The sequence below is a fragment of the Ursus americanus genome, chromosome X (genome assembly GCF_024610735.1).
Source record: "Ursus americanus isolate L20-20 chromosome X, mUrsAme1.1.p, whole genome shotgun sequence".
NCBI classification, from domain to species: Eukaryota; Metazoa; Chordata; class Mammalia; order Carnivora; family Ursidae; genus Ursus; species Ursus americanus.
Window position 1 is genome coordinate 63921586 of NC_142164.1, and position 24053 is coordinate 63945638.

At 39.7% G+C, this 24053-nt stretch overlaps 1 protein-coding gene across 15 annotated transcripts in view; it reads left to right on the plus strand.

Moving 5' to 3' along the window:
• LOC123797288 (uncharacterized) overlaps window positions 1–15726 on the plus strand; it is a 63215-nt gene extending 47489 nt beyond the window's left edge. For 6 of the 15 annotated variants that reach the window (XR_015723299.1, XR_015723298.1, XR_015723296.1 and 3 more), the window contains 3 exons: window positions 4689–4818; window positions 6913–12037; window positions 13093–14036. The gene's annotated coding sequence lies outside the window, so the exon portion shown is untranslated. The other 9 variants (XR_015723294.1, XR_015723297.1, XR_015723301.1 and 6 more) reach the window with 9 other exon arrangements.
• Window positions 15727–24053: the final 8327 nt, after the last annotated feature.

Consider the following 24053-nt stretch of genomic DNA (forward strand, 5'->3'; position numbering starts at 1 on the left):
AACATTTGTGTATAAGTTTCCACGTGGACATATTTTCATTTCCTTTGCTATACATACAGTTAGTGGAATTGCTTTGTAGTATGGCAACTCTATTTTAACGTTGTAATTTTGACAAACTTAAAGTGTTTGCACCATCCTACCGTATCACCGGCAATGTATGAGGATTTCAGCTGATCCCTGTTCTCACTTGTTACTTTGGGTCTTCTATAATAACCATCCTAGTGAATGTGAAATATCTCACTGTGGTTTTGACTAGTATTTCTGTGTTGAGCAACTTTTTATGTGCTTATTGGCCATTTGTATTTCTTTGCAGAAATGTTTATTCAATTCCTTTGTTCGTTAGCATTGGGTTACATGTCTTTGGTTTTGTTGTGAAAAATCTTTATATAACTAGATAATAGACCCCTTTTGGGTATGTGATTTGCAAATACTTTTTCCCATTCTCTGTGTTGTCTTTTAACTTTCCTGTTTGAGGTATTTAAATTTTTAATATTGATGAAATCCATTTTATCCATTTTTTGGTCACTTTTGATTTTGGTGTCATAACAAAGAAACCATTATCTTACATTGATGTCTGATCCATTTGGCATTTATTTTTATATATGGTGTGAGGTGTAAGTTCAACTTTATCCTTTTGCATGTAGATATAGAATTGTCCTACCCCCATTTATTGAAAAGACTCTCCTATTGAATTATCTTGACACCTGTATTGAAAATCCATTGATTCTAAATTTAAGGGTTTATTTTGGGCCTATAAGTTCTTTTTCATTTATCTCTATATCCTTATATCCAGATCATACAGTCTTTATTATTTTAGTTTTGTAATAAATTCTGAAATCTGGAAGTATGAATCCTCCCAACCTGGTTCATGATTGTTGGACCCTGAGTTTCCATTTGAATTTTAGGATCATTTTGTCAATTGCTATAAAATAAGATCTGGAATTTTGATGAACATCACATTTAACCTGTAGATCACTTTGGGGAGTATTGCCATGTTGACTATTAGATATTCTCTTAGTTCTGTTAGTCCATTAACATGGGAGGTCCTTCCATTCGTTTAGTCTTTAATCTCCTTCAACATTGTAATTTTCAGGATAAAAAGTCTTGTATTTCTATGTAAAAAATTATACTAAATGTTCTGCTTTTTCTCATGATATCGAAAATAGAATTGTTCTCTTATTTCATTTTGATTGTTCATTGCCAGTATATAGAAGTAAAATTATTTTTAATTGATAGTGTATGTTCTAAGCTTTCTGAACTCATTAGAGTTGCTTCTTTTTATTCTAATAGTTTTAATATTAGGTGGGGTATGGGGTTTTTTTTGGTAGATTCCTTAGGCTTTTTATGTGTAAGATTAAATCCCCTACAAATACAGATCATTGTACTTCTTTCTTTCTAATCTCATCAATTTTTATTTCTTTTTTCTGCCTAATTACTCTGGCTAAAATCTCCTGTACAGTATTGGCAAGAGCAGGCTTCCTGGCCTTAGTGGAACTACACTTACTTTTTTTCCATTAATTATGATTATAGCTGTACAGTTTTTGTAGATGCCCTTTGTCAAGTATAGAAGATTCCCTTCTATTCCTAGTTGGTTGAGGTTTTCATTTTTTTAAATCATGAGTGTTTGTCATGAAATTTGTCAAATGCTTTTTCTACATTTGTTGGTATTTATTCTGTAAATATAGTGTTTAGATTCATTGATTTTCAGATGTTAAACCAACTTTGCCTTACTGAGGTGAATCTGACTTGCTCATGGTCTGTAATCATGTTCATGTCTAGATTTGGTTTGCTAGTGTTACATTGGATGTTTTTGGAAATCTGTATTCAAAAGGTCGCTTGCTCTGTGATTTCCTCATTTTGTGTTTGTCTGGCTTTGGTATCAGGCTAATACGGACTTCATAGAATGAGTTGGAAAGTGTTTCCTTCTCTAATATTTTTTTGGAACATTAAGCAAGGGATTGGTATTAATTCTTTAAACGTTTCACTGATTACCGTTAAAGTCATCTGTTCAAGGATTCTTCTTTTTGTGACTTTTATAGATTAATTATCTTATTTATTTTTATAGGTCTGTTCAGATTTTTCTTGAGTCAGATTGGTTGTGTCTTTCAAGGAATGTGTCCATTTCATTTAAGATATCTAATTAGCACACACTTTTTAATAGTATGTCCTTGTGATTCTTTTTATTCCTGTAGGGTTGGTAATGTCTCCTCTCTTATTCCTGATCATATTTATTTGAGTTTTTTCTCTCTTTTTCATGGCCAGTCTAGCTACAGGTTTGTCTTTTATTGTTTCAAAAACCATATTTAGTTCCCTTGATTTTGTTTTTTTTCCTTAGTCTTTCTTTCATTTACTCCTATTCCAACTGTATTATTTCCTTCTTCCTGATTGATTTGGTTTAGTTTATCTTTTTTTAACTTCTTAAGGTAGTTTGCTTATTGATTTGAGAACCTCATAATTACAGCTGCAGTTCTCCCTCTAAGCACTGTTTTTGTTGTATCTCCTAAATTTCATATATTTTGTTTACATTTGGGAAGTATTTTCTAATTGTCTTTATTATTTCTTCTTTGACCCATTGGTTATTTAAGAGTTTGTTGTTTAATTTTCCCAGATTTGCGAATTTCCCAAATTTTATTCTGTCATTGATTTCTTTTAATTTCATTTCATTGTGGGAGAACATAGTTTGTATGATTTCAGTTCTTTGAAGTTTATTGAGACTTCTTCTGTGTCTTAGCATGCAGTCTGTCCTGGAGAATATTCCATGTGCACTTGAGAATAATGTGTGTTCTGCAGTTGTTAGGTAGATGCACCTCTACAGATGGTTAGTAAGTCCAGTGCTCTTATAGAATAGCCAAGTCTTCTATCTCCTTGTTGACCTTTGCCTAGTTGTTCTGTTGTTGAAAGTGTGGTATTGATGTCTCCAGCTGTTAGTGCTGAATTACCTATTTTTTTCTGTTTCCATCATTTTTTTCCTTATTTTTGTTGCTCTTTTGTTAGGTACATATATGCTTATGATGTTTGTATTTTTTGCTGAATTGATCCTTCCACTATAATGAAATATCCTTATTCATTTTTTAATAACAAATCTTCTTAAATTACAGTTTTTACTAATATAGTTATCCAGCTCGCTTTTGGTTACTGTTTGCCCGGTATGTCTTTTTATATCTTCTTATTTGCAAACATTTTGTGTTTTTGCATCTAAAATATGTGTCTTATAGACAGCATGTAGGTGGATTATAGTTTTTAATCTATTTTTGCCAAACTCTGATGTTTTATTAGATTTTTTAAATTTACATTTAATGTAATTAAACATACTGATAAGGTAGGACTGATGTCTGTTGTTTTCCTATTTGTTTTCCATGTGTCTTATGTCTTTTTGTTTCTCTGTTCATCTCTTACTGCCTTCTTTTATGTACCATTTTAATTCCTTTGTTTCTTTTACTGTATTTTCTAACATTCTTTTCATGCTTGCTCTGGTATTTCAATTATTAACATCCTACTTTAAAATAGTTGTTTTCAGATTAATACCAACTTAATTTCAGTTATGTACAAAATGTGCTCCACTCTTTGTTCTCTCCCCTCTTCTTTGTGCTGTTATTATTATACAGATTACATCTGTATGCAATGTAAACACACCAACAGAATCTTCTAGTTACTCCTTTATGCTATTGTCTTTAAGTCAGAAATGAGCCAAAAATGTTACAAATAAAAATAGAATTTTTTTGTCTTTTAAATTTATTTATGCAGTTACTTTTACTCATGCTCTTTATTTTTCATGTATATATGAGTTACTGTCTAGTGTCCTTTCATTTCTGCCTGTAGGACTCTTGTATCTCTTGTAGGGCATGTCTGTTAGCACTGAATTCTTTTAATTTTTGGTTATCTGGGAATGTCAGAATTTCTCCTTCATTTCTCAAGGATAGTTTTGCTGGATACAGACTTCTTGGTCAACATTCTTTTTCCTTCAGTAGTTTGAATATAATCATCCCACTATTTTCTGGTCTCTGTGGTTTATGAAAACTTACTTAGGGTCCATTACATGTGATGAGTTGTTCTTCTCTTGCTGTATCCGAGATTCTGAAGTCACTTTGACAATTTGGTTATTATGAGTCTAAATTTGATTTGAATGTCTTTGAGTGTATCCTTCTTGCCACGCATTGATCTTCTTGCATGATGTATAGATTAGTACTTTTCATCAGATTTGGCAAATTTTGCCCATTTATTCACTTATTCTTTCTGTCCTCTTTTCACCTTTGTTTGACTCCCATTATGTTTGTCATCTTTACTGAGTACTTCTTTTTCATTATTTTATAATAAATAAGAGAACGTAAGGCTCTCTGTAGTACTGGCTGAAGTTCATAAACGGTGTTCTTGTTTTGTTGTTCGTTAAGTGTGTTTGTTATTTACTGTGAAGCTTCATGTTGAGAATTTCTGGTTTGAACTACCTCATATATACATGATATGTGTGTTATATAAGTATGTATGTATTATATGTAAGCATATAATATAGAAGCTTGTATATTTTTAAGTTACGTATAAAATTATATATTAAATATATTGTATCGCATTTTGATTAGTGTGGTTGCTGTCCTTTTGTACATGCCTAGTTCTTAATAACTTTAGTACACCAAGTCCCTCATTCTTACTTTAAAAAAAATAATTGTCTTATTTTCATGTACTTATTCTTCCAGGAGACCTTTAGAAACAACTTTTCAAGTCCTCACCATGAATACCATTGGAATCGCAGTTGGAGTGGCACTGAATGTGTAGATTAATTTTTGGAGAGCTATCGTCTTTCTCATCTTCTCCTACATGAATGTGGTATGTTTCTGCTTGTGTTCAGGTCTGAAGTATTGTGTGTATCTATTCCACTTGTTATCTTCAATATTTTTTCCTACTTTCTGAAAGAAATAGGCAGACGTCCTAGGAAATGAGATTCTGTTCGAAAAGTACAGAAGATGTCATCTGCATAGACTAGATTCTTCAGTATAAAAGGTCATACAAAATGTATTTTTTTGGATAGGATGGTAACATTTCGTCCACGCAGCCCTAGGGGTCTGCCTTGTTTATAATGTTCCATATCCTTGTTTTGTATTAATTACAGAGATGATTTCTGATAATAGGGAAATTATGAAGTAGGCCATTTGTTTTTAGTGCTCTCAGCATCCCTTGACCCTCTTCGTTCCCATTTAGAAGTGCTTCCTCCATCCTGCAAGCTTCTGGAAACTCAGTGCCCATTGAATACAGGATATGTACCCATTGAAGACCTTCATGCCCTCCAGTATAAGGCTAACTTGTGTTCTCACTACAGAAGTTTAGAAACAGAGGGGTAAGAGTCTTGTTCCACTTGATGGTCCTGTTTCAATCTTAAGAGCAGCTTTCCGAGAGGGATTCTGAGAGGGATTTGAACTTGGATCCTATGAGAAGCATCACAGGAATTAGGGCCGTTTAGATTGTGGGAGACAACACGTCCAAAATAAAGGGTTTGGTAATCTGTTTTCTGGTCTTTTATTGAGTCAGGAATAGTTGCTTTTTGCTGCTTTTGAAGGCAGTTCTAGTTAATGGATAAACAGATTTAAGAACTGTCCAAAGATGAAAATATTCTTGGAAGTGATACCTCATGGTTTCTGTGACCACTTGGAATGGAATTTGAGAATCTCCCTGCATTGTATTGAGAGGTTGGATTACATGCACTCAGAGGTCACATTAATTTCTGAGATTCTGACCATCTCAGTAAGGACAAGTGAAACGAGTATTATTGTGTGCCTACTTCACATGTTCCCATTTAATCATCACTACAACTTTCTGAGGCATCCCAGAGAGGTGGAATAAATTTATTGAGGTAACTCATCTAATTAATGGCAGAGCATACCTCTCCCGTATATCTTAATTTACAAGAGTAATTCCTTAGATTTGTATAGCACTTTATCATTTAGAAACTTTTCACAAACATGGTTTTATTTGATCCTTATGAAAATTCAGTGCATTTGGAAGAACAGATTTCACGTGTTTATTTTATAAGTGGAAAAACATGGGTTTAGAAACTCTTCGAGTTTCTCGGGGGTAAGAGGGATCTGGGAGCCCATTCTGTACAATCTCCATGCTTCACAGTTGAGGAAACTGAGTACCAGAATTAAAAATCAGTGTATTTTGTAGGTATTCTTTGATTTGTGTTGGAGGGAGGGGAAGATCAGGCTACATGATATCCTGGGGGGACAGAAGGGTTGTGTTGCTTTTATCCATCCTTTAGTATACACTTGATTAAGGCCAGCTCACCACATTAGAGTAAATGGCATTTTAACAGACATTGATCAAAGGCATTAAGGGTTTAAGGAGAAAACTTAAGGCTTTAGGGAACAGGTCATGGAAGATACTTTGGGTCATGATATCCTTCTTGGTAGCTCTGAAAACATTTAAAGTATTTCCTGCTCCAGGTTCAAGGGACACCCGGGAAGCAGGGCAGGAGAGAATGGGTTACGTTGTTAGTTTGCGATCAGTCTGGTACGGATGGGAATGAAGGCTCAGCCCCTGCCACAATTCTAGGAACCAGGTGACTCGTGGGTCTGTGACATAGGCTCAGCGTGTTGGCTCCCTTGACTATAGCATGGGTTGCAGATTTAGAACCTCAGGGATGGAAGGACCTTAAAAACCTCCTGTCCAAACCAGCTTATTTCAGTTTGATCCTAATTCCAGTTCTTTTAAAATATACCCAATAAATGGCCTTAAATTTAACCAGTGGGCCAGTACAATTAGCAGTGGGGAAGTCCTTCCTAAGTCACCTTGGCTCTGCTTCGAAGACTTCCACACAGTAATGAGCTGAAATATATTTTTCTACAGCTTCAACTTAATCAGCATCTTTGTATTGTACCCCAACTCAAAAATATTGCTTTATTGTTCTCTCTCCTGCATCTTCAGTTTCTTCTCTCTGCTGCCTTTTGAGCTGCCAGGCACTGTGCTGGGAGATGGGGATATGGAGACGAATTTAGACACAGTCCCTGCCGTCAGGAGTTCTCAGTCTAGTGAGAGAGTTCGACATGTACACAGATAATTACAACAGTATGGTATGCTCTACAATGGAGGTATGTACAAGATAACTATGGGGTTCAGAAGAGAAATCATTTGATTGAGTATGGAGATGCCAGAGGTTGGAGGAACTGATGCTTAAGTGGATTCTTAAAAGAAGTGAAGCTTGACCAGGAAGAAAACAGGGAAGGACCGTTCAAGCAAAGGCATGGACATTGGAGATAGAATGATGAAACGGGGGAACTACAAGTAGTTCCTGAAATTAGGTTAGAAATGTAGGCTGACAGTACATCCTTATATAGTGTTCCTTGAAATGCAGATTCCATTTTGAGTGTTTTTGATGGTCACTCTGGCAGTGCTATAGAGTATGTTCTGGAAGATTTTCAAATCCGGGCAGGGAGATTAGTTAGAAGGATACTGACGTAGGTAAGATGGTAAATGATCTAAGGCCGGAAGGAGTGGGAGTGGAGAAGAGGAGCTAACCTCTTAACAAGAGGCTATACAAACACAGACATAATAGAACCTGGGAAGAGTAATAGAGGAGACAATTAAGGCTCCCAGACTTCGGCAAATGTCCATTCATCTACCTCCATCGCTGACCTTGATGAGAAATGGTCTCATGTTTTTTAGATGGGCGTTGCTGCCGGTTTCTTCTGGACCAGGGCTTGACTGTACCGTTTTTTGCAAGTTTCGTTTTGAGATGGCAGCTCTGTATGAAATGTTGATTCTCAGAAAGACATCTGAACAGCTGCAGACCTCTCCTAGGATTACTTAGTTCCCGGTCCTTCTCAGCAGTAGCAGCCCTCGCTCCCTACCACATGTCGCCCAAAGTCAGAGTGGAGGCTCTCATCTCTAAAACCCACTCAGGGAAGAGACGGCCCTCGTTGTTACTATCTCAGCTGTTCTCTTTTGCTTAGGGATTTTACAGTGTTTATGGTTTATACCTCCCAGTAAAATGTATTCAGTAATCAAAAATCTATACATGCAGTATTCATTTCCTCTTTTCTCAAAGCAATAGGAACATGTCTTTTGGAAAATTCACCTAGCGCTCAGAGTTGTGACCTTGTGCATTCAGAGAATGGATTTCTGTGACTAGAACGATTAATAGGAGATTATATTTAAGTAGACCTTATGTATTTTCAGTGGACCCTGTGTAAGTAGCCATCCTAGAGGGCAGTAAGGGGAGGAAAGGGTGGGAGAGGAAGCTCCGAGTAGGACAGCAAAGCAGTACAGTAAGAGATTGGGCCTTGGAGCGACATAGCCTAGGCTCAGACCTGCTCTTACATTCACTAGTGTGGTGTCAAGCATGGTTTTTCACCTCTCTGGGACTTTCCTTTCTCTTATGTAAAATCCGTGTAATAATCTTTTTTGCAATGATCTGTGGGGGGATGGATGATCACAATGATTTGTAAGGATTTCATGGGATTGTTCGTGTAAATTGCTTAGAACAAGTCTGAAGTGTGCTAAATGCTGTATCAGTTATGGTTGCTGCTGATAATGATGTTGACCGCGACAAGGATTGAAAGAAGATAGTTAACTAGAAGTGCTTATATTTTACATTGTCAATGAGACTCTTGGGGTTCAAGAAAGAAAGGAAAATGAACTGACTTGAAGGTTCTCAATGGTATACTAGTACGAAGTCAATTTTCTGCCTACTTTTTCTTCTCCGCCAAATAGGTTTGGGAAACCAGATGAATTTTGTCCATGCCCTGATCACTAATCTATTGCCTTTGCTCTTATTTCCAAATAGAAACCTGTTGAAAAGTTGTGTTACACCTGAATAAAGGTTATCCTAAAAATGTAGAAAAATGCTTTGGAGTTGGTCAAAACTGAACTTGAAACCTGACTCAACTGCTTACTATTTGTGTGATCTAAGGCATGTTACTTTACCTCATTGAACTGCAGTTTCTTCATCTAATACAGTAATTCGTTTGCAGGGTTTCTGTGAGGGTATTTGTCAAGTGTATGTCATAAGCACTCTATAAATCACAGCTATCGTTGTTAGTGCTTGGGATACTCACCACGTGACAGAAACACCAGCAGGCCCTGGTGGCTGGGAGGACTGCATGGATCCAACCTCAACCTGGAGTTGTGCTCTTCTGAAGAAATCCTACTCGGATGGATATAATACAACCTGCTAAGTGTCCTAGCACTTATCAGGTTGTATTATCATTGTCCGTGTCTATGGCTCTCGTCTACCAGACTCTAAATTCCTTACAGGCAAGGACAGTGCCTTATTCATCTTTGTATTCGGTGCCTAATCCCGTGCACATTGTAGGCCTCATTAAATGTTTGTTGAATGAAAAACTGAATCATCAACAGACATTAATTGGGCGCCTGCTCTGTGATCTCCATGGGCTCAGCTTTTCCCCGCCAGTTGCCTACAACGTCCAAGCTGTCTTCAGTATGCTTTCTCCTGAAGCTTCCTCCTATCTTCTCATCCTTTTGCTGAGGACTTCTCTGTGTAGTGCAAGGATAGCAGATACATTTACTTCATCTCAAGTACCATCTCCAGCCGACTGAGAGTACCTGCCTTGATTATGTTTGATCAAAAGGATTCTGAAGCCAGGTCTCATTTCAGTGTGAAAGAGCGTTAATGACTAATCACTGATGTTTGCCGAGGGGGGGAGAAGGGGGCGTAACGGCACAAGGGCCACGTATATGTCATATTTGATGTTATGTTTTCCGTGAAATAGTCTGTTTCTATGCCTGCATTTTAGTCTTGGCTACTTGCAGATGTTGCATGGCTGCTGCCGCCGCCGCTGCTCCAGTTGCTGCTGGTTGCTCCTTGGGTAGGACCAAAGTGATCATTGCTCAGAACCTTCATCCTCACAGTCTGGGGTTTGTTCCTGTGGCTGGTATTCCCAGTTTCCCCTTTCAACTTTACCTCAGCTATCCCCTTACCTGCACTGACAGGTAGGCCTCCCCTTTCCGTTCGCCACCCAACAGGCTCATGTTTCTTTTCTTATTTAGTATGATTAATTGCTCTTGTTCCATGAAGCCTTCTTTCTGTTAGAAGATGTGACAACTAGAATACAAGTTAAACGATTCCATCAGGGCGCTACAGTGAGTCATATAAGCTCCCCTTTGCTGTGGGAGAAAATTACAGACTTTGGGGCAGGAAGAACTGAGAAGGGAGGCGCTGTAGACGGGGGAGAGAAAGACCATAGCAGATGGAGTAAGATCCTGGGAAACGGTGTAGGTTGGGAGGGTAAAACCTATATAGGGCTCTAAAATTGGGGCGGAGGGATAGCCTTGGTTGAAAGGAGTTACCTCCTCACTGGAGTATAGGGATAGGAGTAAGGAAGAGTAGCTGAGAAAGGGTATTGCAGATCCATAACTGTTGAGGTGAATGATGGAGAGGAAGCTGACCAGGGACACGATCTAAGGAATATTCGGGCCAAAAGGCTGGAGTGGGGCCTTTTGGTATGTTAAAGTGAGAAACTATTGTATTAAATGATACATGATATATTCGGTTAAAGTGAGAAACTAGTTTGAAACTCGATTAGAAACTCAGGAAATTATAAAGTGGTCTTGGGCCACTGTCACAAGTAAATTTGATTGCCTGGGACTGGCCTTTATTGATTGAAGAGTGGACAGCTAGCAAGAGGGGGTTATACAGAAATGAATTTGAAAATGCAGACTATATGGGGAAGGCAGTTAGGTCAGAAGTGAGCTCAAAGTCTGTGAATAAAAAGAGGACTTAGTGTGATCAAGATGCGTGTTGAGTAGTTGGAAACTTAGAATAATTGGACCTGTAATCGGAGGGTGGATTTTGAAACCCTGAGATTTCAAAACTGGAGTGGTCAAGATACTTTTGAAGCTGGGATGTCAGATGGTCAGTTACATAAATACTGAAGCGACCCAGGATTATAGCGAAAGCTGGGCTGGGAGCGAACACTGTGGGCCTATAGAATAGGCTTTGGTGACTGAGGAATGGTCAGAGATTGGCTCATGGCAGCTGTGCAGATGCGAAAGAGGAAAGGATGTAATGGGACAGTGGTAGTAGGAGCTGCAGAAGAGTGGCAGGTATCATTAGAAGTTACAAGAACTATGATTTGCACATTGCACTGTGGTGCTGGCTTGCGGAATGCCCAGCTAAAACGATCCCCTCGTTTACTGAGCGCCTGCTCTGTCCCCGGCACCTTACTCTGTGCTACCCATTTACCCCGTTTGGGTCTGTCACATACCAGGTGTGAGAGAGTGAGCAGCAGTCCCAAGCAAGCACAGCAAGGGGAGCTGCTGGCCCTCAGAACTGATGGAATGCTGTGGCCATCCCAGCAGACTGGGCAGCTTGAAGTGGCATAAAAAGATTTCCTTAGGATCAGAAGTTCCCTTGACGTTGAGCTAACTTTATTATGTGGTAGAAGCTTGTGTTGGCTGGTCCATAATGTATTCCGGCTTCTGAGCCTCTGAGTTGAGAGGTATGCTGGTAAAAAAGCCAAACAAAAAAACAGGCACAGCACTTTAAAAACACACATATTCATTAACTGGAACAAGACAGTCGGTTATCTAATTGAGCTTTTAAGATGAAGGATAGATAAAAGAGAGCTCACATCAATGGGTGAATAATGAAACCACTTCGTGAAAGCCACTCTGAGGTCAGGGTGCCTCCAGTTTGGTGGACGTGTTGTAGATAATCCGCTGTGCTGTTGGGAAGGAGGGCTGGAAACTGACCCAGAAAGATGGCCTTTAGGACCCGGAAGGGTCAAGTTTAGGAGAAGAGAGTCTCTGTGAACCCTGTGGCATTGCATGTAGTCTCATTTTTCTTCAGTTATAGTCTTCAAATGAGTCAGTATCTCAATGAAGGTTTAGAGCCACTGTGATAGAGTGACCAGGCCCTCAGACAGCCTATCCCCTCCTGTGGGGGCTGCTTTATATTTATTCCTCAGGAGGATCTGGTAGAAGACTTCATGTGAGGGAGAAGAAAAGGCAAGAAGCGGAGAATGACTACAGCCCGTCCTCGTCTCTGTGACCCAGCAGAGGGATCGTCCTCTTGAGACTCTCCAGACCACAGGTAGCTCCTTTCAGTTGCATGCTTAGCCCTCTCAGCTACTTTCTCTGTTCAGAAATTGTACTGTATGTGCGTGTATGAACTATTACTTCCCATAAAGAGTACTCCATGTTCACAGCAAAAAAACAAACAAACAAAAAACCTCCCTACAGTAAGGCATAAGGCTCGCTCTCTGTTAGGCCTCCAGTGGGCAAAAATTGCTGGATCCCCAAAGCTGGAATATAGGCCACCAGAGAGGAGTTTGGGTTTCAGCAACAAAGGACCCCAGCTTCATGGAAGCGAAGGCAGTCAGCTGACTTGAAAGTAGCTCCTATCCCTGCACTCACATATTTTTTTTTCCTTCACCTCCTTGACTAAGATACCACTGATGAGAGCAAACCAAAGCCATACTTTCTCCTTCCACTGGCACTTTCTGGCCTGCGCAGATGCTGTTAGGAGTCACTCTCTTTCATGAGCACTTCCTTCTTAAGACCCACAGAGTCATGAATGCTGGAGTTGGGGTCAAACTTGTCCTACTTGTCTCAGTGCTTGGGGAATACTAATGATAATCAGCCCGATACCGACTTCCACCTGATACCATGACAGCTCCCGGAGAAGCTGTAGCCAGGGCCAGCAGCCCTGTGACCCCCAGCCGCGGGACTTACTCCTGATGTGTCAGCTGATGACAAAATACTAGTAGGAGGGCTTGCCCCAACCCAGTCCCTCTTCTGAGTTAGTCATTAGAGATCAGGACTTGTCTTAGGGCATATGTGACGTAAGGACAGATAACCCAGGGGTTAATAGTAAACAATATCAGGAGTCCAGGTTATTACCTTTTCTCTCTCTTGGGGATGGGCAGATTTGGGTAAGTGGAAAGTCTTGTGCCTTTCAAATATAGGCCCAGGGATTCCCCAGGACACCCTTGGTCACACCATTTGGTACCTTATCGCGGGTCTTGCCTCTTCTTCAGAGTTTTTCTAGTGTACTTCTTGCTCTCACTAACCACCTTTTATTCCCTGCCCGACCGTGATGGGTTTCAGCGGATGTTTTTGTTTTGTTTTTTCTTTTCCCTTCCTCAGGCCATCTGTAACAGTCGTCATCTGGGAGGAGGCTTATTGTGAATGAGTGAATGAAGCCTCAGTGAGTGTTTGGAGTGACACCCATGTTTTTTCTCTGAATATAAGGAGAGGGAAGGAGGCCATGAAATGCCATTATAGAGTAACAAAAATTTGACATTTTAGTAGATACTGGACCTAGAAGCCTATATGAATGAAGGAAACAAATGTGAGAGACCTCGGAGGTGTATGAGTGAAGATAGGAGTGAACGCCTTATTGCCCTTAGTAATGGAGGAAGAGAGGGGAGAAAAGTGAAGGAGGTCATAAAATCCTTTATGTCCCCGGAGGAGGCCCTGAGACTTGCTTCATAAACCAGGGACTTTTTAAGGTGGATTGAAGACGAGTCGTTGCTCTGCACTGCTTCGGTTGCCATCTGTGTGAGAGTCGTTCCAAGCACTCTTCTCAGGTACAGCTGCCTTTGTGGCGATTTCTCTTGAGCCCTGTTGAGCAACAACCCAGAACGAGGTTTGCAACTCAGAACTCTCTGGATCAGTGACAGGGGGGGGGTCGAGGACAGAGGAGGTAGCCCAGGTAGTACCAAACCGCTCGGGTTTTTTTATATAGGATGGATGGGGTAGAGGCGAGGAGCACAGTGGTTCTAGGCAACTCCAAGCACCTGGTAAGGCATGAGGAAACAGTACACTGAAAGGTCAGCCCTTGGACCTATTATTTGTCAATCCCCAGAGCATGATAGAATATCTAAGAGTTATAAAGGATTCTTTCATAGAAGAGATTTAGAAGAGGGGAACTTCCGATTATGTAATATGGGCATTACGGCTTTTAAAGACATCTGCTGCCTACATAGGTCATGGAGATTGATACCAGTTAGGATCAGCCTGTGGCTGTCTAGGCCAGTACTGACATAGAGCTTTCATGCTCTTGGAGAGCTACTGCCACTCTCTTGCTTTGACAGGTGTTCATCTGCAGTATGAGTCCAGTGCTTGAAGGAGCAGGAGGACAGCAGGCATCCCGGGGGCAGCAGTGTGGTCTTCTGAGTGAAGATGGCAACAGTAAAGAAGATCATGGACTTGGCTGGATTGAGCTGGGCTTGTTTGTTGTTTCAGAATTTAAAAAATACTTTTTTTCTTGATGATAAAAGTAACAGATGATCATTGTTAAAAATCAAAGGTATAAATTAAAAAGTAAAGAACACCTATAATCTTGTAACCCAGAAAACAGCTCAACATGTGAGTGTGTTTCCTTTTTTCTTTTTAATTAAAAAAGAATATCTGTAACACAATTTTTTCAAGTTTTTATTTTAATTCCAGTTAGTAAACACACAGCGTTCTATTCATTTCAGGTGTACAATTTAAAAACAAAATTGACATCATGTTGTATATGTTCTGTATCTTTTTTGTTTGAAAATAATGTATTTCCATGTCATTAGCATTCTTTGAAAACACAGTATTGTTACATAATATTTCATATGGATGTAACAAAATTTAGGTAGATGATTGTATGTTGCTGGACACTGCATATTACCAATTTTGCCTATAAAATGTAATAAACGTCATTGTACATTAGTCATGTACATTTCTAATTATTTCTTTGCAGTAAATTTCTAGAATTGGAATTGCTGAGTTTGATGAGAGCATTACTAGGGCATCTGAAAGATACTGTTGAATTGTCCTCAGTATAGTTGTAAAAGTTACATTCCCGTCAGTGGTGTATAAATGTGCATATTTCTCCACACGTTCATCAAAATATGGCCTTTCTTTTTATAAATCTCTGCTCATTTAATAGGTAAAAATATACTTCTGTTCTATTAGAGATTTGTATTTGTAATTTACATATAGTAAAATTCAGTCCTGATTTATAGTTCTATGGGTTTTTTAAAAGATTTTATTTATTTGAGAGAGAGAGTGTGTGCACACGTGGGGGGAGGGGCAGGGGGAGAAGCAGGCTCCCCGCTGGGCAGGGAGCCCAATGTGGGAGTCAATCCCAGGATCCTAAGGTCATGACCTGAGCCGAAGGTAGACACTTAACTGACTGAGCCACCCAGGCGCCCCTGTTCTATGGGTTTTTTTTTTTTTTAAGATTTTATTTATTATTTATGTGACAGAGAGACAGCCAGTGAAAGAGGGAACACAGCAGGGGAGTGGGAAAGGAAGAAGCAGGCTCCCAGCGGAGGAGCCCGAAGTGGGACTCGATCCCGAAATGCCGGGATCACGCCCTGAGCCGAAGGCAGATGCTTGTTCTATGGGTTTTGACAAGTATAGTCAGGTATACTACTTCAGTACCACTTGAAACAGTTTTATTACTAATAATTTCTCCCAATTGTTCTTTTTGTTGTAAACCACTTTTCCCATTCCCAATCCCTGAAAACCACTGATTTGTTCTCCATCCCTACGGTTTTTCCCTTTCCAGAGGTGATAGGATTGGAATCGTGCAATATGTAGATATTTTGGCCTGGTTTTTCACAGAGAAATGCATTTAAGATTCATCCATGTTACGAGGATCATTAGCTTATCCCTTTTTATTGTTGTACTTCATTGTATGAATGTACCACAGTATTTTATACATTCACTAATTGATGGGCATATGAGATGTTTCCAGTTTGGGCAATTATGAATAAAGTTGCTATAAGCTTTTAGGTATATTGGTTTTGTGTGAATAAAAATGTTCATTTCTATAGGGTAAATGCCTAGGAGTGGGATTGAGCACCAAGCTTTTCCAAACTTCCTGTGTCATTTTGCATTTCCACCACAAATACATGAGTTCCAGTTGCTCCACATCTTCCCCAGAATTTGGATTATATATTTTTTAAATGTTTAGTCATTCTACTAGGTATATAGTGTTATCTTACTGTAGATTTGATTTGCAATTCCCTAATGGCATATGAGTTTCGGCATCATTTCATATGCTTACTTGCCATCTGAATATCTTTTTTTTTTTTAAAGATTTTATTTATTTATTCATTTGACAGAGAGAGACAGCCAGCGAGAGAGGGAACACAAGCAGGGGGAGTGGGAGAGGAAGAAGCAGGCTCATAGCGGAAGAGCCTGATGTGGGGCTCGATCCCGTAACGCCGGGATCACGCCCTGAGCCGAAGGCAGACGCTTAACCGCTGTGCCACCCAGGCGCCCCCCCATCTGAATATCTTCTTTGGTGAAGTATCTGTTCATATCTTTTGCCTCCCCTTTTTTGGGGGTTGTTCCTTAACTACTGAGTGTGTAGATTTCCTTATATATTATTTCTTTTTTTAAAGATCTACCTATTCGGGGGGGGAGAGGGAGAGGGAGAGAGAAACCCAAGCAGAATCGCACTGCATGTGGAGCCCAACGCAGGGCTCAGTGCCACGACCCCAAGATCATGACCCAAGCCGAAACCAAGAGTTGAATGCCCAATCTGCGCCATGCAGGCACTGCTCTTCTTTTTTAATTCTAGTTACCATACAGTGTTATATCAGTTTCAGGTGTACAGTATAGTGATTCAACACTTTCATACAACACCCAGTGCTCATCACAAGTGCCCTAATCCCTATCACCCGTTTCACTCATCCCCCCCAAGCCCCCCTCCCCTCTGGTAACTATCAGGTTGTTCTCTGTAATATAAAGAGTCTGTTTCTCGCTTTCCTCCCTCTCATTTTTTTGCCTTTACTTGTTTGTTTTGTTTCTTAAATTCCGCAGGCGAGTGCAGTTCTCATATATTCTTGATACAAGTCCTTTGACAGGTGTGTTATTTGGAAATGGGTTTTCCGAGTCTGTGGCTTGTCTTTCCATTAACAATATTTTGCTCAGAGCAAAAGTGTTTAATGGAGTCTACCTTGTCAAATATATGACAAGGGATGGGTATAAATGGACTTGAAGTGTTAAGTGTTCTAAGCCACTTAAATTATCCAGGGGGTGTTTAATAGTAACAAATATTTACTGTAAAACTATAACTAAAGGTAGATCTAAAAGATCTATCATGATCCTTACACCTACGTGTAATCTCCTTCCCTTAAATGTGGGCAGGACCTGTGTCTTGCTTCTAACCAACAGGGTGTGGCAAAGTTGATGGGATGTTACTTCCATGAAAATATTTTGTAATATTGCATATACATTTAAAAATAGCTTCAAAATATACAGAGCATTAATAGAAGTGCATGGAGAAATTGTAAATCCACCAAGTGAAATAATTCAACACCTTTTCAATTATTGAGAAATCACATATACAAATCAACATAATACAGAAGATTTAAACAGCCCAACTCCTAAGCCTTGTCAAATGGATATGGAAATACATGCACTTCTGCTTTGAAGAATTACAGAAATAATTCATCTGAAACACATTTGCAACAGTCACAAGAACTGATTCTGCATTAGATCAGAAAAATCTAAAGAATTGGCGAGATTGAGGAGTTAAGATGGCGGAGTAAGGGTCCCCTTTTTCAGCTGGTCCCGAGTCGAGCTGGATAGGTACCAGACCATCCTGAACACCCACGGAATCAGCCTGAGATGCAGGAAGATGCATCTGGATCTCTACAAATGAACATCTCCAGCGCTGAGTATTGAGGTATGAAGAGGGGAGCCCTGAATCCGCGCACGGATACCGGAACATAAATGGAAGGGGGAGGGAGCCGCGGTGTTCCGGCGCCAGGAAGCGGTAGCCACCTGCACTGGGGAGCGGCCGGACTCCCGGACGGGCACCCGCAAGAGAGCAGACTGAGACTGTGAGCCGGGAAACACGCGAAACCAGTCTGAAAACCAGAGCTCCGGAGTGCACAAACCACACTGAAACAGCTCTGGAGCACGCGGGGGTGGCTGGCGGCTGGCGGTGTTAGACACACAAAGGACAGAGACGTGCCAGCCCTGGAAGTGAGGGCTGGGACACCGGGTATGGGGCGCACATCCCGGGACGCTGCAGGGTTTAGCAGCACCAACAGAAACAGAGTTAAAGTAGCCAGAAGACCCCAGTGGAGAGCAGTCTGTGATCCCTCTGCTCTGAGACAGAGGCTGGGATTTGGCTACTGCTGCTCTGACTTTCAGAAGAGGCAGAGCAAATCACCAGGGAAAGCTGCCAGAGAACAAAAGCCTGGAAATACCAGCTCACAGTATGCCCATCCCCATCCCCCCTCGCAGGGGACATGGAGACTCTACGCAAATAGGGTTGCCTGAGTATCAGTGTGGCAGGAGCCTGCCCCAGAAGGCAGGCTGAAATTTCAAGAAGCCCACATCCCTAAGGTCCCTATAAAACAAGTGCACACTGCCTGGGTCCTGGTCAATAATTTGGGCTCTGGGCAACCCCGCAACCTCTCCTCATCAGAACGACGAGGAGGAGAAATCCCCCCCCCCAGCAAAGAAAGGCAATGAGTCTGTGACATCTGCCACAGAACTCATGGATATGGATATAACCAAATTATCAGAAATGGAGTTCAGAGTAACAATGGTCAAGAGGATGTGTAGACTTGAAAAAAATATTAACGAAAACATTAAGGAGAATATAGAATCTCTAAGGGCGGAAATGAGAGCGAATCTGGCAGAAATTAAAAATACTATGAATCAAATGCAGTCAAAACTAGATGCTCTGAGGGCCAGGGTGAATGAGGCAGAAGAATAAATCGGCATATTGGAGGATGGGTTAGTAGAAGAGAAAGCTAAGACAGAAACTTGGCTCAAAAAAAAAAAAATCCAATCCCTGCTTGTGTTCCCTCTCTCGCTGGCTGTCTCTATCTCTGTCGAATAAATAAATAAAATCTTTAAAAAAAAAAAACCAGGGATGTACTGTATGGTGACTAACAAAATATAATAAAAAATATTATTATAAAAAAAAGATTTCAGAAGAAGGAATATTCTCAGGATAAAGAGGGGGCATTACAGAGTGATACGGAAGGCAATTTACCGAGAAGACGTAACAATACCTGAAGCAAAAACCGACAGACTGCAAGAAGACATAGACAAATCCACAATTATATTTGAAGATTTCAATACTTTTAAGAAATAACAGAAGAATCAGCTAGAAAGTTTATAAGAATAAATCTAAACAACACTAGAATCAACTTGTAGTAACTGACATTTGTAGAACACTATACCCATTACAAGTAGAATTTATATTCCTTACAATTTCACATGGAGTGTTCAACATGATAAACTATACCCTAATTCATAAAATAAACTAACAGATTGGCTTCCAATATAAATTTAAATGTCCTCCATGTCTCTTCATGGCTTAATATCTCATTTCTTTTTATCCCTGGATAACGTTCCATTTAATAGGTGAATCTCAGTCTAACCATTCACCTCTTATGGGACATCTTGGTTGCTTCCAATTTGGGGCCACTATTAATAAAGCTGCTATAAATATTCATGTGTACATTTTTGTGTAATCTTTTCACTCATTTGGATAAGTACCTAGAAGGGCAATTGCTGTATGACATGATAAGTCTATGTTTAGTTTTATAAGCAACTGCCAAATCTTCTTCCAAAATGACTGTACCATTTTACATTCCCCCCAGAATGAGTTCCTCTTGCTCCAAATCCTTGACAATATCTGGTATTGCCGGTATTTAGGATTTTAGCCATTCTAACAGATATGTAATGATATCTCACTGTTGTTTTAATTTGCAATTCCCTAATGACTTGATGGTGAGCATTTTCTCATATACTTATTTTCCATATGTATATTTTCTATGGTAAGATGTCTCTTTAGATTTTTTTTCCAGTTTTAAAATCAGGTTCATTTTCTTACTGTTGAGATGTAACAGTTCTTTGTACATTTTGGATAACAGTCCTTCATCTGGTATATCTTTTGCAAATACTTTCTCCCAGTCTGTGGCTTATCTGCTCATTCTCTTGACAGTGTCTTTTGCAGTGCAGAAATTTTTAATTTTAATAAAGTCCACTTTATCACTTCTTTCTTTCATGGATTTTGCCTTTGGCATTGTATCTTAAAAAGCCACTGTCAGGGACGACTGGGTAGCTCAGTTGGTTAAATGTCTGCCTTTGGCTCAGGTCATGATGCCAGGGTCCTGGGATCAAGTCCCACATCAGGCTCCTTGCTCAGCGGGGAGCCTGCTTCTCCCTCTGCCTGCTGCTCCCCCTGCTTGTGCTCTCCCTCTCTCTCACTCATGTTCTCTCTCTCTGACAAATAAATAAAATCTTTTTTTAAAAAGCCATTGTCAAACCCAAGGTTATCTAGATTTTCTTCTATCTTATCTTCTAGAATTTTTATAGTTTTGCATTTTATATACAGGTCTATGATCCATTTTAAGTAAATTTTTGTGGAACATGGAAGGTCTGTGTATAGTCACAGTCAAGGCTTACCATATCTCACCTGGCTGTCAGCATTTCTTCTGCCCTCCAATCCCAAGTTGGAAAGATCAAATTCCTGGTGAGTACAGCCAAGAGTCTGAGGGCTCTTTTCCTTCATCCGCTTCCTATTGATAGGATGGAGATTTTACATGCATGGCAGGACTAGAACACTGGAACCCTGAATTCTCACCCTTGCCCCAGCTTTTTCAGGGGCAGAGTTTCCACACAGGGAGAGAAAAAGCCAAGAGACTACCACTTCACTCACTACCCATAGTAATTTTTCAAAGAGTTTTCCAGGAGCAGAGACAGTCCACAAGAAAAGTGAGCTCCAAGCTATACCCAAGGCAAATGACTATTTGAGAGTGTAGGAAGTTCAAGTCTAAGGGGCACTCTTGAAATAATTAGTCTCGGGGCACCTGGGTGGCTCAGTTGGTTAAGCATCTGCCCTCAGCTTGGGTCATGATCCCGGGTCCTGGGATCAAGTCCCACATTGGGCTTCTTGCTCAGCAGAGAGTCTGCTTCTCCCTTTGCCTGCCACTCCCCCGCTTGTGCTCTCTCACTTGCTCGCGCGCTCTCTCTCTGGCAAATAAAAGAAATCTTTAAAAAAAATAATTAGTTTCTCCCATTTAAGAGCAAGAGATTATACCATAAGCTGGCTAATTTGCCAGAGAAATCAGGGAAAGATACAGCTAAAAATAACTTTCCTGGGAGATGAATAAACTACAAAGACTGGCTTCAAACTATACCTTTGTGAATTTAATTAAATCAGACTGCTAAGCAATTCATGCTTCAGAGCATTGTTGAAAACATTATAACAGTCAGTTGGTAATTAGTGGAACCTAATAGGTGAAGTATAATAAAGCAGACAGCTGAGAAGAGAGGTCAGAAAGAGTCAAAAGGAACTGCTACACTCTCTGTGATCCAGAGGTGACTATGCACACGCTCAAGTCTCCACCCTCTGAAGAACAATATCAACTGCTTCACACGACAATGAAATAGACTTTACTAAAACAGCCTAGCCACAAAACAACAACAACCAAGTAAACAAGAATAAAAACAAGTCTTGGAGAGGGTTAGAAGTTAGGATCCAGGGGGGGTCTGGGTGGCACAGCGGTTAAGCATCTGCCTTCGGCTCAGGGCGTGATCCTGGCGTTATGGGATCGAGCCCCACATCAGGCTCCTCTGCTGTGAGCCTGCTTCTTCCTCTCCCACTCCCCCTGCTTGTGTTCCCTTTCTCGCTGGCTGTCTCTCTCTCTGTCACATAAATAAATAAAATCTTTAAAAAAAAAAACAGAAGTTAGGATCCAGTATTCAACATATTACCTAAAATGTCTAGTTTTCACAAGAAATCATGAGATACTCAAGGAAATAAGAACATGTGACCCATAAACAGGGGGGGAAAGTAGGTAAGAAAAACTGCCTGTGAAAGAGAGCAGATGACATATTTAAGAGACAAAGACTTCAAGGTAACCATTAGTTCAAAGAAATTCACTTCAAAGACATGGAGGAAACTATGCCTAAAGAAATAAAGGAAGGAGAGAATATTATGAAAAACTATATGGCAACAAGCTGGAAACCTAGAAGAAATGGATAAATTCCTAGAAATAAATAAACTACCAAAACTGAGGCAGTAAGAACTAGAAAATTTGAACAGACTGATAACCAGCAAAGAAACTAAATTTATAATCTAAAAATTCCCAACAAACAAAAGTCCATGACCAGAAGACTTCACAGGTAAATTCTACCATTTAAAGAAGAGTTAATACCTATTCTTCTCAAATTATTCCAAAAAATAGAAAAGGAAGGAAAGCTTCCAAATTCATTCTATAAGGCCAGCATTACCCTGATACCAAAACCAGATAAGAGACACCACAAAGAGAGAGATAGAGAGAGACAGGCCAATATCCCTGTACATAGACGCAAAAATTCTCAGTAAAATACTAGCACAAAATAGAACAATACATTTTTTAAAAATTCACCACAATCAATGGGGATTTTATTCCTGGAGTGCAAGGGTAGTTCAATATTCACAAATCAATCAACATGATATGTCACAGCAAGAAGAGAAGGTAAGAACCATATGATCATTTCAATAGGTGCAGAAAATATACAACATTAACTCATTCATGATAAAAAAATAGGTGCAGAAAAAGTACAATAATTCATTCATGATAAAAAGACTCAACAAAGTAGGTTTTAGAGGGAATAAACCTCAACACAATAAAGGCCATCTATGGAAAAATCCACAGCTAATATCATCCTCAATGGGGAAAAACTGAAAGCTTTTCCTCTGTGGTCAGGAACAAGATAGGGATGTCCACCCTCACCACTTTTATTAAACATTGTACTAGCCCCAGCAATCAGATAACACAAAGAAATTGAAGGCATCCAAATTGGCAAGGAAGAAGTAAAACTTTCACTATTTGCAGATGGCATGATACTATACATAGAAAACCTGAAAGACTCAACCAAAAAACTGCTAAAACTGATGAACAAATTCAGTAAAGTCACAGGATACAAAATCAATGCACAGAAATCAGTTGCATTTCTATACACCAGTAATGAAGCAACAGAAAGATAAAGGAATCAATCCCATTTACAATTGCACCCAAAATAATAAGATACTTAAGAATAAACCTAACCAAAGAGGTAAAAGACCTGTACTTTGAAAACTATAGAACACAGATAAAAGAATTGAAGATGACACAAAGAAATGGCAAAACGTTCCATGCTCATGGGTTGGAAGAACAAATACTGTGAAAAATCTATATTGCCCAGAGCAATCTACACATTTAATGCAATCCCTATGAAAATAACAATAGCATTTTTCACAGAGCTAGAATAAACAATCCTAAAATTTGTATGGAACCACAAAAGACCCCAAATAGCCAAAGCAACATTGAAAAAGAAACGTAAAGCCAGAGGCAACACAATTCTGACCTCAAGTTATATTGCCAAACTGTAGTGATCAAGACAGTATGAACCGGAACAAAAATAAACACATAGATCAATAGAACAGAATAGAAAACCCAGAAATTCACCCACAACTATATAGTCAATTAATCTTTGACAAAGCAGGAAAGAATATCCAATGGAAAAAAGATAGTCTCTTCAACAAATGGTTTTGGGAAAACTGGATAGCAGCAGGCAAAAAAATGAAACTGGACCACTTTCTTACACCATACACAAAAATAAACTCAAAATGGACTAAAGACCTAAATGTGACACAGGAGATCATTAAAATCCTAGAGAACACAGGCAGTAACCTCTTTGACATTGGCCATAACAACCTCTTACTAGATATATCTCCTGAGGCAAGGGAAATAAAAGCAAAAATAAACTATTTGGACTTCATCAAAATAAAAGCTTCTGCACAGCAAAGGAAACAATCAACTAAACTAAAAGGCAACCTATGGAATGGGAGAAGATATTTGCAAGTGACATATCTGATGAAGGGTTACTATCCGATAAAATGTTACTATCCAAAATCTATAAAGAACTTAACAAAACACCAAAAAAATGAATAATCCAGTTTAAAAACTGGGCAGAAGAGGGGTGCCTGGGTGGCTCAGTCAGTTAAGCATCTGCCTTTGGCTCAGGTCATGATCCCAGCGTTATAGGATCAAGCCCCGCATCAGGCTCCTCTGCTGGGAGCCTGCTTCTTCCTCTCCCACTCCCCCTGCTTGTGTTCC